This window comes from Watersipora subatra, chromosome 7 (assembly GCF_963576615.1).
Source record: "Watersipora subatra chromosome 7, tzWatSuba1.1, whole genome shotgun sequence".
Taxonomy (NCBI): Eukaryota; Metazoa; Bryozoa; class Gymnolaemata; order Cheilostomatida; family Watersiporidae; genus Watersipora; species Watersipora subatra.
The window spans coordinates 55,755,796-55,773,653 of NC_088714.1; the positions used below are offsets into that span (position 1 = coordinate 55,755,796).

The window sequence follows — 17,858 nt, forward strand, 5'->3', positions numbered from 1 at the left end:
GCAAGTCTTGCCTGTACAATATACTATGCATAGATGGCTTGGTAACACTTGAGAACACCACATGTACCATCAGATGCAAGTATTGTCTAAGGTTTGATGATATTAGAATGAACAGAAGTAAATGAATACGCTAAACTTTATTTACTGACATAATGTATGATACTCAAAAAGGTGAAAAAATAGCTATATTGTTGTAAATACGTGAGTTGTGGATACGTTCTTAATGTTTTTGATGCACAGCCAATGGGCTAACTTTGGATTTGCCCTTTGGATTCTTGAATACTTAAAGCACTCACCCAGCGCATAAGCAATCAATGAAGTCGCAAATGTCTGATAAAATGAGGTAATATGTCTTTGGTAAATTATAGTCTCGATACACCGTTACTAGGTGGGTGATGGCCTTTCCCTACCACAGCGACGCAAGGAGCTTAGACCATCATTTTTTCTGTCTGTCATTAAATTTATGAAGTTCATTTTCTCACAATATTGTGCAAGATTTGCTCTTGCCTTCCGCTTCTTCATCATCAGATATCATCTCTTCCGTTTCCTGCCAGCCTTCCTTAGCCTTTTTTATCGTTTTTTCAGCCTCCTTGAACTTTGCATCCTCATCGGTGTCGTCCCTTCTCTGCATGCAAACAAGTTCATTATCTTAACTACTGACAGAAGCAAGCATCTACATTTGTATATATCAATATCACAGCTGCAAATACTAATATATAATCACTTGCAAGGACATGGCTGATTCAAGGTTTGTTAATGTTTTGTAGCTTTCGTGTTTCACATTATCTTTTTGAATGACTACTGCTCACCTTTTTTGATAGGAAGTCGTTCAACCTTAGCATCTTGGCTCTTTCTACTGCCACAGGAAACTTCATGATGCTGCCATCGAACTGAAAAAATATAAAAACCATGATTACATCTACCCAACTGAGGATTTGTAAATCTACTGAATTCCGGTTGTGGTAGTTAGGGCACTAGTTACGGGGATTTGACTTACAACAACGTCTTCCCACATGTTGACACCGTTGTTGATGAGGTACCTTGCAATGTTCTCCCTGCGGTTGTCCAGACATAATTGTAAGAAGCCTGGAGGTTTGCCAGGGGTGTTCCTGTACATCTTAGGGATTATATCTGACATCTTCACATCTTCATACAAATCATCTCTTGTATCTAACAATGTACATACTAGCAATGTATCTAACATTATATACCAGTATCTGGTGTCAGTTTTAGTGTCAATGTTACTGTATGGCTACAACTGGCCACTTATCATCGCAGCTCCAGGGTCTAATCCAGTTGTTCTTAACTGCTAGCTTTCACTGAGCTCTTCTTTATTGAAAAACTAGCGAAATGTTAGGCCTTGCACAGGTATTAAAAACAGCTTATAAAACAGTGGCAGGTGATGTATTTGCCTGCCACTTGCCATTAGCCTGGCACATTGTCAATGGCTAATTTGAGTAGGCTGTAACTAACTAATAATAGCCGTTAGAGCCGGTTAATCATGTTGTGTAGCGTATAGCGGTATTTTCACCCAGATATTAACTCATATCACCTAATGAATCTAACAATCTTGTGTAGCTCAATGGTTTAGCATATTGGCTGTAAACAGGAGGCTTAAAGATCAAATCCTCTGTGATGTGGATTCTTTACTCCAATACTTTAATAACTATAGTTGGACATACTGAAGGACATTTACACACAAACTTTGAGATGTATTTATATAGATTTTTTTACATTCGATACAGGTACATGTTCTACTGGTGCACAAAATGAACGGTGCATTAACATTACTATGTTCAAAGGACAAAAACAATGCATGAACTCACAACAAATTACATATAGTTTCATAAAGGCATGGCCTTGCAAATCAGTTTGACTTCCGCTGTTGCCTTTGAGAGATCTCTACCTGAGACTGACTCACTGAACTCCCAAGTTTTAATCGAAACCAGGTAAAGAACCACTGGTCCGATCTAACATAGGGCTACGCATAGAGCCATATTTTAGGCAATTCAATTTACATGTTGTTGTCCTGACTACTTGTATGGTTAAATAATCAGTGTACTACTTACATAAACAGCATTATTTAATCAACAAATGACTTTCACAATAGCTGTAAAAAGTTATTTCCTTTATGAAATTTTTATTTATGACCGTGTGATGAGTACCCTAGGTGCTTTATGATTAGCAGATTTATTTCATGGTAACATGATCATTGTCATAGGTATTGTATGGTAACACAATTATCTTAAAAATTAAATAGTAGCAGGATTGATATCATAAGTATTGTATGGCAACAAGATTAATAACATATGCACTGTATGGTAACTTGATTGGACTCATCGGTATTATATGGTAATTTGAGTCTTATAAAAATTTTACATGGTAACAAGATTAGTATTGTAAGTATTGTATTGTAACACGATTAGTATCATATGTAATGTATGTTAACATGATAATATTTTAAGTATTGTATGGTAACATTATTGATATCTCAAATAATGTATGATAACATAATTAATATCCCAAGTATTGTATGGTAACATAGTTGCTATAATTAGTGCTCATCTGTACTATATGATCTCATGATTGCTATCATGTATGGAATTGCTACATGCTATTACTAAAGCTATGGTATATTATCATGCTGATAATACAAGTTTCCTATACTACTGCCTTTGTGTGACTCATATTAGCTCTGTAGCTTTTACAAGCACTCGCAATTTGTAGTTAAAAATAGACTTCTAAGAGTAGTGGGATCACTTTGCCCACACAAGTTGCTGGTGTGAACAAATACGTAAGACGCATGTTGCGGAGATGATTCATTTACCTCTGACCAAGTCAAAGTCGTCCTCTATGATCCCATCAGCAAAATTGAGGTAGACCTCAAGTAGGTAGATGTCAAAAGCACATGTCTTGTTTCGTTCCGTGTCGATGAAGTTGTCATCATCGTTCAGCTTGTAGTCCATGGGACACTTTTGAAACTGGTTTCAGAATAGCAAATATTAAATTAAGGCATGGTAAAGATCAACAGAGTATATCAACCCTTTGGGTGCCATTTTTAAATTTTGGCCAAACGCATAAATAACCCAGGTGCCAATTTTTGTGAATCCGCAATGGCTCAGAATCGATGAAACTTAAGTACCGGCAAATGGGCATAATATGTTTACAAAATATTTACAAACCTGATATATTTACAGTAGAAATATATTTATATTGCCTATTCAGCAGTTTTATATAGTTGGGACGAGTATTTAATTAATAATGGTAAAAAAATGAATAACAGCAAAATAGCACCCACTTAATCGCGATGTTGCAAGCACTTTTTAAAAATTATCGACACTTTCAAAACTTTGTGACAGCTTTCTTAACCAGAGTTCCAACACAGTATAAACCTCTATACATTTATGAAATGGAAATGCTATTTTGCGGGGTAATTGTTTTTTTCACCAATAAAAAAACGATTTGCAAAAGTCAATAATCCGAAACCATTTTATTATTATTATTTTATTTAAAGGCATACATTTTTATAATGTTTTATGTCTAGCTTTGTTACAATGGCTTTTAGTTTAAATTTGAAAGCTGTTTTTGTTGGAGCCTTTAACTTTTAATTGCCTTTAATCTTAGAAAGTTTTCTCCTGTCAATAATCATATTCTGAATGATATATATTTATTTGTTAGATAATCTTACGTTTTTTGAGCTCCATTTTGTATTATACTCATCTTACTTTATATAACTCTGCAGTATTTTATTCTAGCTTTTCCAAAATGGTTTCCCATCGTAGCATTTATAGCAGCAAACTAAAACAACTAGCCTTTATGAAATATGAACTAGAACTCAGCCAGTTGTATTGTTATTTCAAAAGACATTCATTTTTTGCATTTGGCATCATCTGGTTTGCTGTGAGGTTACCCAAAACCAGTCTTATTGGCTATATTCTATTGTTGAAAGGGTTCTAATAATGTTTTATTAATTTGGGCTAGATATACCAAGTGATAGCAGAGCAAGAGCCAAAACAAAATGCCAAGTTTTTAAGTGAAAGAAAATGCAACACCGTAGCACTTGGCGCAACGGATAATATGGCAGTCAAAGGGTTAATATACCTGCTCAACTATCGAATAGAAGAGACTTGTGTTGCCAAGCTTGTGAAAGCTACGAGCAGTATTACTGAAACAGTTAATATGATATCCATGAAGTTTATCATGCTATTTGACTAGTATGATTCTTTCTTAACTCACATCATCCTCTGTGGTGTCGTCTGCTCCGTTCTGTGCCAACACATCTTCGATGTCTGCTCCATCTGAGAGAGCGCAAGCATAGTGCATGGCTGTCCTTCCATTCTGATACATAGAAAGACAGAAGGCTAGCGATGTGTGCTGTTTAGTTTAATCTCATAAAAGAGCTATGCTGCCAAAGCAATAGAAATAACAAACAGAGTTATGCCAAAAGAGCTGAGCCAATGGAAAGTAAGATCAAATGGAATTACTTAATTAGACTGTGTATCAGTTGGAATGAGAAGGTATCAAGGAGTCTCTAGCGTATCAAGCGTATCATATGCCAAACAATGTATAAAATAACTGGCTATACCAAAAAATGAACTCACATCATCCTTGAGGTGGATCAGCGCAGGGTAGGCCTTGAGTAGGAACTTTATGACGAATCGTCTCTCGTACAAGACGGCCATATGCAGAGACGACCGTCCTGCTCGGTCTTTGATAAATGCTGTTTCTTCGGTCAGCAGCTCACGAGCTTTGGCCAAATTGGCCTGACGGATATACTCGTGCAATATGGTTATGTTTTTCTGCAAGATACAAATGTTCAAAGCTATGAATTCCTTTAAGATTTATGTGTAGAATGTGTAGGTAGTTTGATACTGAATGATTCTTCAATAAGCAGCCTCATGAATATAGCAGTCAAGGCACAATCGATATCTTTAAAAATTGGCTTCTAACAAATGTTAAAAGATAATCTGTTGGTTTCTGAAAGACAGTATCTACTTACGAATGTTTCATTGACTGAATCGATCCAATCAGAAAGTTCTTTGTGCCCTTCTTTTCTTGCTAGGTAAGAGCATGGTCGTCCTTTTTGGTCTCTGACATTGATGCTAGTGTAACCTCCATTTACTAGCTCCTCTAGCTTTTCCTTGTTACCTAAAGATTAATATGTAGAAGTTATCTTGTTTCCAAATAAAACTTTTGGAGTTGTTAATCCTAAAAAATGTGTACCAGATCAATAGCCAATTGGACAATACATTGAGCTATTTTTGTGAAAGGTTTTGTTGAATAGCAGCATTATATTACGATTATTCGGGTTGATTCAATTCTGCTATTAAATGTTTAAACTGTTTGATAGCCTATAACAACCTTAATTTATCACAGACGATAGCAATTCAACATTTCACAAACACAGTGCTAACTTTCTTACAAAATAACCCCTAGCTAACATTATTTATGTATGAATACTGCTTCTTTTTGAAATGACGGCATCGATTAACGAGTATTTCCAGAATAAATTGTGATCAAATCTTTAATTACAAATACTTGGACACATGCATTTTTAATGTAAAATTCCAGCAAATGTTTTGCTTTGCTTTACATAATTTTGAAAAAACAGCGCTCAAAACTTTGCAAAAACATCACAGCTTTTTAAATGAAAAGATGGATGAATATTAAAAGAAAAATGAAAAAACTAAATATATATATATAAATATAATAATAAATAAGCAAACTTGGGTTGCTCATCAACTATAAGAGTAAGTTACTTATATGCTATACATATCTCCATCACCACATCAACTAGGGAAGTATTATACTCTGATACATGACAGTTTTGACATACGGAGATGTTGGAACAAACTAATCTTGTATGTAGAGGTTTGACTGTAGTATTTAGAGGTTTGAATGTAGTATGCAAAGGTTTGACTGTAGTATGCAGGTGTTTGATTGTAGTAGGCAGAGGTTTGACTGTAGTATGTAGAGGTTTGGCTGTATTACGTAGCAGTTTGACTGTAGTATGTAGCAGTTTGACTGTAGTATTTAGAGGTTTTACTGTTTTTGTAGAGGTTTGGCTGTAGTCTGTAAAGGTTTTACTGTATATTTATATAACCCTTGTTCAGATAAAAAACTGTGTTAGAATTTACCTTCAGACGCTAACTTGATGATGTGCTGGTCAACAAACTGTAGTTTCTCTAAACGCTTCTTTCTTGGATAAAATGCAACCTGCAAAGACATGTTAAAATTTAAACACATCTTTGAAGTGCCACTTACAGCTACATCATAAACAAACAAGTTGAGTTCTTATGCTATGAGCTTTGATGAGAGAAGAATTTCACCATTTTTGCTACTTCAAAACTGTTAAAACATGGTGTTTAAATGCCAAAAACATAAAACTAACGACCAAACCTTGACTTATGATCCACTCAATATGCCAAATTTTTATTGTGTGATATAAAATTTAAGAAAATATTTCTCAAAACGTATTCTGTAACTTTAACATATAAGATTTGAACTTTCTCAAAATATTACACTTTAACAAGTAAAAGTAGAAATAATGGTGACACTTGAAAATAAAACAAAGATAGCGACCATGTATATAAATTATATATATATAAATTATACATATATAAACTATATATATATAAATTATACATATATAAATTAAAAATTGAAGCGATCTTATAAAATGGTAAAATTATTTTATTAGATAGCTCAGCATGTGCTTCGAGTGCTCTACAGCTCATGCTGGTACCAAAATTATATATATATATATATAAATTATATATATATATATATAAATTAGGCCAATTTGAACCAAATTTAAGTTGGAGTATGTTGGACGGAGTATTTGTATCACTCACTTCGCTAAAGTAAAGGTAAGGTAAGTAAAGGTAAAGTCACAACAAAAACTTATATTAATTGACAATTATGTTATTGGTTCAGCTTTTACATATAGTTTGAGTTTTTATATTTAGTTTTAGTCATAGTACTGGTATTCTATGTGTCGAGAATGAGGTCAAATCTATATATATATACACTACTTCTACAACTCTGATCGCCTTGTAATCTTGCTGAAAACCATTGCACTGAAGAAAGGATATACATGTAGACAGTAATTAACAACCTTATATATATTATTTTACTGGCAATAATTTCATTTATTTCAAAATGACATTCTTTTCTTCAAATTATGCCATACAAGAATCATAAAAAAGCAAATTTCAATCCAATCAAATGAATGGTTTGACATATAGCGTCTAAGATATGCTGGAATATGATGTAGATTTGCAATTAGTAAGAATTAACCACATTAGTTCATAGGCAGCTTAGTGTAAACATTGTGTTGTCAATATTAAAACAAATAGTATTCAAATAGCGAGATGAAAAATATTCAGCCACAGATGTCCTATACCCAATATAATTAAACTATTGATTGCCAGGTATCTTTGTCAAACTGCTAATCAACTTGCACAACCATTTATGGCTATGTTTTATCAAGTCATAAAGTGTAAGACAGGGATTCACAACCTTTTTCATTCAGTTCCCTCTTATGTCTTTTCATAAACTGGATTCCCACGTACTTTTAACTCACATGACTAAAAACTACCGATACAAATTATAATCCCATGTTATTGTACATACCTAAACATGTAACAACATAATATAATTTTTATTCAGCACGCATACAGCACACAACAATACGTGATCTTCGGCGTGGCGGTGAAATGGTTTATGACTAGGTTAACTTACTATCCAATCAAAATCTGGATGGATGTGTTCGCATATATCTAGGTTCTGACTAGTAGCTCATTATTAGCGACTAGTGTTATAGATAAAACCAAAATGTTAAATGATGAAACCCAAACTCACACGGCCATGCAGGTCATAAATTAAAGATTTATCAAATCAAATACTTTTCTGTTCCTCCTTGTGTAATCAAAATTCCTCCCAGGAGGAAGTTTCTCCCTGGTTGGGGACCTTTAGTGTAATAAGTTATTAAAACACTCCTGTCTGCTTCAGGCGGTTTATTTTGCATTTTTTTGCATTCTTTTTTTTCTTAATAAAACAGTTTTGCAGTTGAACAGATAAACGTAACTCTGGCTCGACCTGTAAATCTGTTTCAGTGTATTTTTCACAGTAGCTAAAGTTTAGGGTTGGTCTAGCTGTTTGTCACCTAGAAAAATAAAGTCAAAAACACGGAACTCCTAAGACAGGCTGGCTCCTATTTACAGCAAACATTTTGTTAGAGAAAGGAGTAAGATGGCTGGAACGTGTGCGCAGAATGGGCCATGACCGATCGGCAAGACAATTATTATGTTTACAACCTTACGGAGGAAAGAGGAGTCAAGGCAGACTGAAGTTGAGATAGAAAGATGGAGCTAAGTGGAACATAAAGTTAAAAGAACTAGACAAAACAGATTACAAGAGAAGATAGAAAACAGGATTGCATGGAAGTCAGCAATAAAGCCTAAACCATGAGGCAATCATTGCCGAAACGACTGACAGCAAGAGAGATAGAGTTGTCAGCTCTCTACCTGAACAAGGATGTTGTCTCGCAGTGTAAAGCCATCCTCACTCCTGCGTGATATGTCCAGACCACACTCACAAAGTTTTTCCACGACTTCTGTAGGCCAGGCATTTGTATAGGCAGTGTAGAGGATTCCAACTCTAAACATGAATTTTAAGATAACTTAGAACCAGCAAAACAATTATACTATTCTAAAAATCAAATTATAAAAAGTAACCACGATAGAATCTGTTTCTATCCTAGCTACAGTACTATTAGGATATAAATTCTCAAGTGACTGACAACTGACAATAAAATAGATGAGGCCCTCTGAAAACATAAATACTATTTTCCCTTTATGCTCATGCTTTATGCTGTTTTATACTTGAGTAAAAGATGTTTATTGAAACTCGGATTTTATTACATTTAATTTCTATTTGAGTAAAAATGAAACTGAACAGATCTTGCTGTAATTTCTATTTGAGTAAAAATGAAACTGAACAGATCTTGCTGTAATTTCTTTTTGAAGGCAAAATATATTTTAAGCAAATTTGCCTTTTAACACAAAAGTTCTATTTTCATTTATACATGTTTTATTAGAAAATGATAATATATTTTTCATTGAGTTGCTTAAATTTTTACAATTATTTGAAAAAATATCAATCCTAAAAGAACAGATGGTAGCGTATTAAGATATGAGATGGATCAGTAAAATTCTGCTTCATGAAGTTATATTCTCTTGCAGTTGCTAATAATGGAGAAATATCAAGGAATAGTAGAATCTATTAAAAATCTGCAAACTCCAGCAGCTGACATAATACAGCCAATTAAGAAAAATTAAACCAAACTACCTCTATTAGTTTCTTGCACTTGCTAACAGCTTGTAAAATGTGAATGATACATCCTTAAGGTGCAGACAACTCTCAATTTTACTCAAAAATTGAAAAACAGTAACTTAAAATTCTCTCTTTTGATCTATCAAATACTCAAAAGTTATTTTACAAACAACCCACAAAGTTGCCAGAAGGCATGATAAAGATAGCTAATGATACGTATAAAGGTATTTAAACACACATACGTGAATCTCTTGACAAGCTTGAGGTCAGTTTTTTCAATGAGACTCAAGAACATGGGACTATAGACTATGGATGGGTTGTTCTTCATCAGATGAAAGTAGACAGGCTCCTTGACTGTTCCAACTTGTATAGGCTCATTGAGAAACGCTCCTCTATCCAGCAAGAACTGGGCCGACTCAAACAGATTTAGCATGAGGCACTCTCCTATAAATCAAGTTAGACATTATGAAAGTTAATTAGGATTAATTAAAAGGTATTGAGTAGGAATCTACGTACCTACTTGTACGTTGAAACTTGTATGTAACTTTTACCAACTTTAAATATTATCTTTTTGTTTGGATACTAGTAGAATACCTACATGAAAGTTAAAACAGATGCTTATGGTTAGAATTATATACAGAGTTATTGTGACTGTGCCTTTTTACTTTGCAGCGACTGCTGAGGAACTTACTTAGGCTTTCTTCTGATTTCTGTCAAAAACATCTACAAAGTGGTACTTAATAGTTTTATAACAAAGTTGGTAAGACTAGGGAAAAATCCACAGCAGCACAACTGTAACACAAAGCTGCCGCCATCCTATATTAGGTTTACTGTTGAAAACACTTCTCATTAAATTTTATTTAATATCTAAAATTATAAAAAATATACATATTTAAATTTGATTCTAACCCGCTACACTTGGTCATTTCTGTGACTGTGAGTCTAAGTTCGTTCTATGTGAGCGAGTCTAGGAACAGTGTGTGCCTGTTTAGACTAGTCAGACACAGTATGGACAAGTATAGGCAAGTCAGATACAGTATGGGCCAGTCTAGACTAGTCAGATACAGTATGGACAACTCTTGACTAATCAGATACAGTATGGGCAAGTCTAGACTAGTCAGACACAATACGGGCAAGTTTAGACTAGTCAGATACAGTATGGGCAAGTCTAGACTAGTCAGACACAGTATTGGCAATTCTAGACTCGTCAAAGGCAGTATGGGCCTATTTAGACTAGCCAGGCACAGTATGGGCAAGTCTAGACTAGTTAGACACAGTATGGGCAGGTCTAGACTAGTCAGACACAGTATGGGCAAGTTTAGACCAGTCGGACACAGTATGGGCAGGTCTAGACTAGGCAGGCACACTATGGGCAAGTCTAGGCAAGTCAAACATATCAGGGTAGTCTAGACTGTGTTATTGTGTTATAGGACTAGCCAAATCTCCAAGTTTAATAAAATAGACTCAGTTCATGTGCTCAGTCTAATACCCATCTACGTTATTAGTAAGTCTAAGGCCATGATTACAACCTAGTAGTGTGTTCTCCATTGGATTTCCATCATCATCCATCAAACTTTTGTCTTTCACATCCACTTCTATCTTCTCCTTTTTCAGAATTTTCTTCATCTTTTTCGTGTCTTGAACTAACGCCGAGTAGATGAATTGATTGGTCGGCCAGTAGTTCTAAACAAAAGGAGAGAACTAGTCTTAGTGTGACAGCGTCAACCGACTATTATGAGCTTTTAAAACTTCTGAATAGAAATTAATAGCAAATTAGTTAACAATTTCTGACATCTGTTAACGCATGCTACAAATTGGCATGGCATTTTCATGCATATTTTGGTGTGCACATTTATGAAACCGTCATTGCTCACAAAAGCTGCATGGATATAGTTTGTTTATAATTCTAGTTGTAATTTGATCATTTGTAGGCAATGATCACAAACACTAAATACTAGTAATTTTGAGATGGCTTTGGTGAAAAAAAATATTATGCTAGAATATATCAGCTATGGAGAACCAAGTTTTATCCTTACTCATCAATATAAATTTTGTTTATGAATTATGTATATAATATATTATATATACCTAATTATATATATAATATAAATTATATATAGAATATATATATAATTTATATATGTATATTATACATATAAATATGAATTATGTTTGTCTAAAATTGTAAACTGAAGCAGAATTTTTTTATAAAGCTACAATAAATATAGTGTACTAATAAAAATACAGCGATCGAATCGCCGATCGAATAAATCGAATGATGTTACAGTCTGTCTTTTCTTACACTATACCAGGAGAACAATTAAATTTTATCTTATAAAGACGTCACAACTCCAAATACTTGAAACCAATACAAAACCAAGAATCAGACAGAGTTTTCTTAAGAACCAGACCGAGTTTTGAAACCAAATAATTTTAGCAAACTGGCAAAAGTCACGGAGCATCCGTGCAGCATGCTGTATGAGTGGTTTGGATAAAATTAACCAAAAATGTGGAAACTCATAGCGTTCATGCAAACTAACAGACAGACACACTGACAAAGTGGTATTTAGTATTATAGGTGTTCACTACTTTGAGCTATATATCATGCATGCAGTGTTACTAGGTCATTAGCTAAACCAGAGTTTGGTTGTTTCTGAATTAGTAGCAACAATATGCAGTAAATATAAGAATATACTAACAGAGAAGGCTACCTAACCTGCATTGCACAAGCTTGAAAACATGAAGAGAGACTATGTTTAGACTGTTTTTGGTGCAAATTCTCAGCTTATTCAAACAAGAACCTGTCAAAAACTGTCATTCTTATTTAGTGGCTAACCTGAAGCGCTGTAATGATCTCCTGGTCTCCCTTCTCCTTAGCCCTTTCAATAAGCGAGACTCCGTCAACTGAAATGTCTATCTTTGACCACCCTTCTAGCATTATAGTTACTTTTTCATAGTCATCTGATTCCACGGCATGCCATAGTCCCGGTATCATGGCACCTGCACAGACAAGAACATATTTAATATAATTTTTGTCGGCTCTTAAAAATTTTGACATATTTTATCAATCCCAACACAAGAAAAAACTTTTATCATTGCTTTGAAATATGTGCAGTGGTCTACACTTGGGCTGGCGAGTTTCAGGTCAGTAAGTCTATTGTCGCTGTGGGAAGTCAAAAAGTGCATTTTCTTTTAAAGGTTGATTTGCAATAAAATTCACATTACAGTTATTTGGTATCAAAAGATTTACTTTGTTTTACTCTGCTGTGTTGTAGGTGCATAATATGTGGAAATGTGATTACAAGCTCTTAAAAGCTAAAAAAAACGAACAGTTAATCGCAGCCATCACAAAAACGTGAATGAAAGATGTGAAACCCAAAACTGCTTAAATGGGACGAAGCTGAACACGATGCTTTCTGTTTACACGTTCATGCAACCTCATTCGCCAAAATATTTTCACAAATATACTTCACGCATTCAATAAAACCATGTCTATGGCCCTTACACGTCTATTTCATTATTATTGTAATGCTGACACTTTGAGCACTGATATCTCAAAACCTAGCCTAAAAATTAGTTTAGTTTTTTAACCTTAGCTTGAGGGGTTGCATATTATCTTCTGATAAACATAAGGAGCCTGTTAGCCACCTGTGATAGTTGAAAAATGCTGCAGAAATCGTTCGCGCTATTTGGCAAGAAGTATGGTTCACATGATCAGATTGCGACTAGATGATTAGACCAAGCCGAAACAAAACTGTAAAGTAGCGAGCATCTATATTTAATATGGGTTTTTCGGTATAACCCGAAGCGTTTGTCATAAACTAGTGCTGCAAGATGTTTTATATTGAGCCTTTTATTGGTCTTTCAATTCACGGGATAACATCACGTGTCAAAACAGTAACCACAATGTTTGAGTATGTCATCGAAATGAAGAGATTCCAAACTACGGCATTTTCGTGATGGCTGCGATTAATAGAGTACATATTGGTACATAAATATTTACCAAGAGCTTTCACCATAATAGGGTCAGTAGTTTTAGAAATGAGGTCTCCAACTTTCTGTCCACTCTCATTTAGGATGGTCAAATCTGCCCCCAACTTCAGCAGCATATTCACTACCTAGGTCATACAGCATCTTAGTTTACTCTTGCGATAACCGCAATATATATGTACTTCTGCTGGCCTATGAACCCATTTCTGTAAGTTCTGATAACTTGCATTCTACTGGCAACAAAACTAGCATTGAGCATAGAAGGTTGAACTCTCTGGAATCTGGTTGCTTTTATTGTCAAGTTCTCAATCTCAGTATTTACCAATTATCATTGTCGGCCATTGCTGTAGGTGACTAAACACTCTCTTTCCATTTTGTACATTTTGATGCTAGGTGAAAATGTGAATTAATCTCTTATAAACAAAACCTCAAAATTATAACTGGTCAGATGGCATCAACCAGATTTTTATCACAGAAAACTTCAAGGGTTAAATTAAAATTAAATTAAGAAAGTTTAAATGTCATAACTCAACTTAATATTTATCTTTCAACTCTAAAAGAAATGTGAGGTTACAATTTCGTACATATAGAGTGCACATCTAACATTGCAGCTGCTATGATACCATATGCGATTCTTATTTTTAAAAATTCAAATCTAATTTAACTCGGGCTTTAGTGCTTCTTTTCAGTAAGTTACTCTAAAGTGTTGTTAACATCCAAGACAATGTTTAACTTATGTTTATGTTCAACGAGCTTAACAAACAATCCCTTCTATTGATTGATGTGGTCTTTATCTGTGGATAAATGGAGTTACTCTCTCAAATACCCAATTCTTCTTTTTTATTATTTGTTATTGCCACACTAAACTAAATCAAAATTTTTTTATTTGTTCAATGGAATACAGTAAAATATTTAAAGAACCTTTATAAACCAGTTTTGGATGACAAGCATATTATATCTGCAGATAATTTTTTTCTGGTTGTTCGTCGAAATCGACAATGACTTGCGTCTTAGCGATGCATGCTTGGGTCAAGCAGTATGATAGAGAAGAGGTTACTCAGTTCTCAGTATATACCACTTCTAGAACTGTCAGATTAACCTGAAGAGATGCATTTCCAGCACATCCAGTCTGACAGAGCCAGATAGCTATTTCACTTTTCCAATGTGTGAAGGGCAGAGGTGGGTCTTTAACAAGCCCACGTTGTCAGTGTGCTACACGGGTCCTCCAAATTATGGTCCAGATCCGAAAGACCCAGCAATTTAGGGTTGAATGCTTGCTGAGAGCTTTTTGTCCGAACGGCATTAAGCAGGACTCAAACAACCAACCCCATGGTTGACGTTCAAAGATACTACCACTAGGCCACCCTGACACCCAATAAAATTATCTATTATCTGCAAATAATATGTAATAATAAAATTAGCTAAATAAACAGATTGCTCTTTTGACACTGCGGTAAATATTTTATCGATTGCTATTTTTGAGAAAATTGCTGTTGGAGACAAACTGGTCTGCTTTAATGACTCACAAATACTTTACAAGTCGGTCTTCAGGATTGGTTGTACTAACTATTGATAGGATATTTAATAGACTTAGATCTCAACACATTGGCGCAAAGGTTTCCCTTTTATGTAACCTTCCGGATTCCAATAGCCGTAACAAATGCTAAAACATACATGTATGTAACTACTCTATTGGTATGTTTTAGAAAAATGATTGATTTTCAAATGTAATGTTCAAATACAAACAACTATAAAACCACTCTCTTTGTATCTCTTTCCTGTTAGCCACTCACTGGCAGGTGTTCTCCACAGCCGAGTCATTCACTAGCAGGTGCTCTTTGTTATAAAGCTGTAGCAATTGAAGAGGAAGAGGCTAGTGGCAAAATTAAGGATTCAAGTATCTCCGTGAAGAAATGTTTTTAAACTTGCATATTTCTGAGCTTACACCGTTAACAAAAATATAACATTTTGCTACAGTAAATTGTTTACCTTAGCGCCAGAGTCTAATATGAATGCGAGGTGGAGGGGAGTGTTGCCATCAGTGTCTCGCAAGTTGATGTTAGCTCCTGCAGATACCAGGCTAACTAGTGACGGGATCATTTGTGATTCCAGAAACTCATCATCCCTCGGCGCTTCAAAGAGCTCTACAATCTTGTGCACAAACCCTCTGCCTGCAAAATATTTTTCATTTGGCTCTCGTCTGATTGCATCAAGTCCGATTTTCAACAAACACTTGAAAAATGGCGCTCTCACTTTCTATGCGCTGAGTAGTATATGAAAACTTTGAAATTAAAGCTGTCTTTTCTCATAATCTTTTCAACCTGCACAAAACTTATGATATATTACATACGAGCCTAATACGTATACAGAACTGACATTCATTTGCACCATCATCAGACTAACAAGAACTAACATTGGCTGAGTGTCTGAAGTGTTTCCTCTGCCACCAACAGGCTGAGGTCACGCAAAGGTTATTGTTGGGACAAGGGACGGGATCTGCACAACAGGGGTATACTTGAATGATGAACGGACTTTCCTCATCCTTGATGAGTTGAATAGCAAGTAAGAAGCAGAGGCATCCAGAAACTCAACTAGCAACTCATATCAACTCAAGTTTTATATACATGTATAAACTGTTTCTGCCAGAGCTTTCACTGTCCGGTTTGATATGAGAATCAATAGTACCTTTAGTTTAGACAATGATTACTATGGTTATTTATCTTTAAAGTTTATAAAGAAAACAGAAAGTACATCAGGTCTTACCAGTAGACTCGTCCACCATTTCAGCATCCACTCCTGTTGCAAGGAGATCCTTGACCTGTGTGGGTGTGTTTGCATCATGCTTGTCTAACACTTTAAAGATTTTGCTCAGCCGGAATGTCATTTCTACAACAATATGGTCGGAAAAACACATTCATTTCTAAAACCACCAAAATTTTATGAATATTTATATTAAGTTTTTCTTTTTCTAAACTTCTTGTCAACAACATCATTGGTTACAATCAAACAAAGTGAGTAGTTTATCTGGCCTAAAACTTTTAATGCTGGTTTTGCCAATTTCTCCCCATTTTTACTTTTGCCTTTTATACAAGAAGCAGCGACTCTTTGGTGAGTTCATTTCTACCTTGTTTACAATACATTAAAATTTCCTTTAAAAAAAATTCAAACATTTTGACATGACCAGACAAAAAGACAGTTTGAAAAGGTCAAGGTCGGCTGTAATCAAATCCTAGCACAAGATCTACACTAAGTCTCTCATGACATTGATGGAGGGTAGACATTAAACTTGTTAATGACACAACAAAAACCTTCATAAATACAGCATCGTTTCTAAAACTAACATTACTGTATAGCTTATGCGACTTACTGGCCTTTCCTTCTAGTTTTGTCGAAGTTTCATTGACAGCAGCAGACAGACCTCAAGGAGATCTATGCACAGTTGGAAGAGAGGTGTGAAAGAAGATGCGCCATGACTTGAAAGTGACACATTGATGAGGGCTGCTATTGTCTGGATATCTATTGACGATGCTATTGATCCTTCATTTGTAAAAGTATTGTTTTGTTTGCTCCGTGAGCAAGGGAACTAAATATTTGATGAATAAAAATCAATCTTCTTTATTTCACACATGATTGAAGTGTATAGAATGACCATGAAAGAGTATAATTGTCAGCCTTAGGCCCTTGAATACGTTCAGGGTTACCGGTGAAACAACCGAATGGGTCATAAGGCACCCAAATATAGTCTAACAGGATTTACGTTGCTTGTGATGCAATGTGTAACTAGGTACTATTGCATGGTGAGAAGATAATTCCAGTTATTTTGAATATATTGTGGTGCCACCAGCAAGAATCCTTGATCAAAGGCTCCTTGATACTAGCTTGAAACTAAATTGCTTACTGCAGATAGAGCTAGCATTTACTCATGGCGATAGTTCCCCTAGGTTTACCATCATTAGGTCTGGAATAAGGCACTCAAATCTATTTTAATGTAAACATACTGGCATACAGACTTCCACAATTCTGCATATGGAAGTCCATATGCCAGTATGTTCTGCATATTCTCCTCAATGTCACCTTTCTATTAGTAGTATTCCTTATCAAACTATGGTGTGTGCGGGCAAACCCTCCAAGACCGAGTATGAGGTCTTCTTAGCTCACCGCAAACCGAGGCTATGTGCGTGTTTTAAAAGCCATTGTACAAACAATAGCTTTGTCATCTTTGCTGGATGTGTCTGAGTCCAATGAAAAAAAAATTTTGACGGCCACCCAGTTGCAAAGAGCAGTTGAAGGTAGGATTCCATTACTGCTATCACCAGTGGCTGATGTGGGAATTGAAGACCAACCTGTTGTTGGCTGGCCAGAGTTCTAGATCATTAGACTATGGTTTCTGCTTATAGCTGTCAATCAATAGGTCAATAAAAGATATATATAGTACTCAGGATGTAGGTGTTAGCCATTGGTCCACACCTGCTTCTATAAACTATTTAGCAGGTGGTCACTTTTGCGTCACAAGGAAACTACCTGAAAATTAA

General features: G+C 35.1%; 1 pseudogene; it reads right to left on the minus strand.

Annotated features, from left to right (window-relative positions):
* Positions 1 to 478: 478 nt before the first annotated feature.
* On the minus strand, positions 479 to 16,210 carry LOC137400909 (serine/threonine-protein phosphatase 6 regulatory ankyrin repeat subunit A-like; annotated as a pseudogene).
* Positions 16,211 to 17,858: the final 1,648 nt, after the last annotated feature.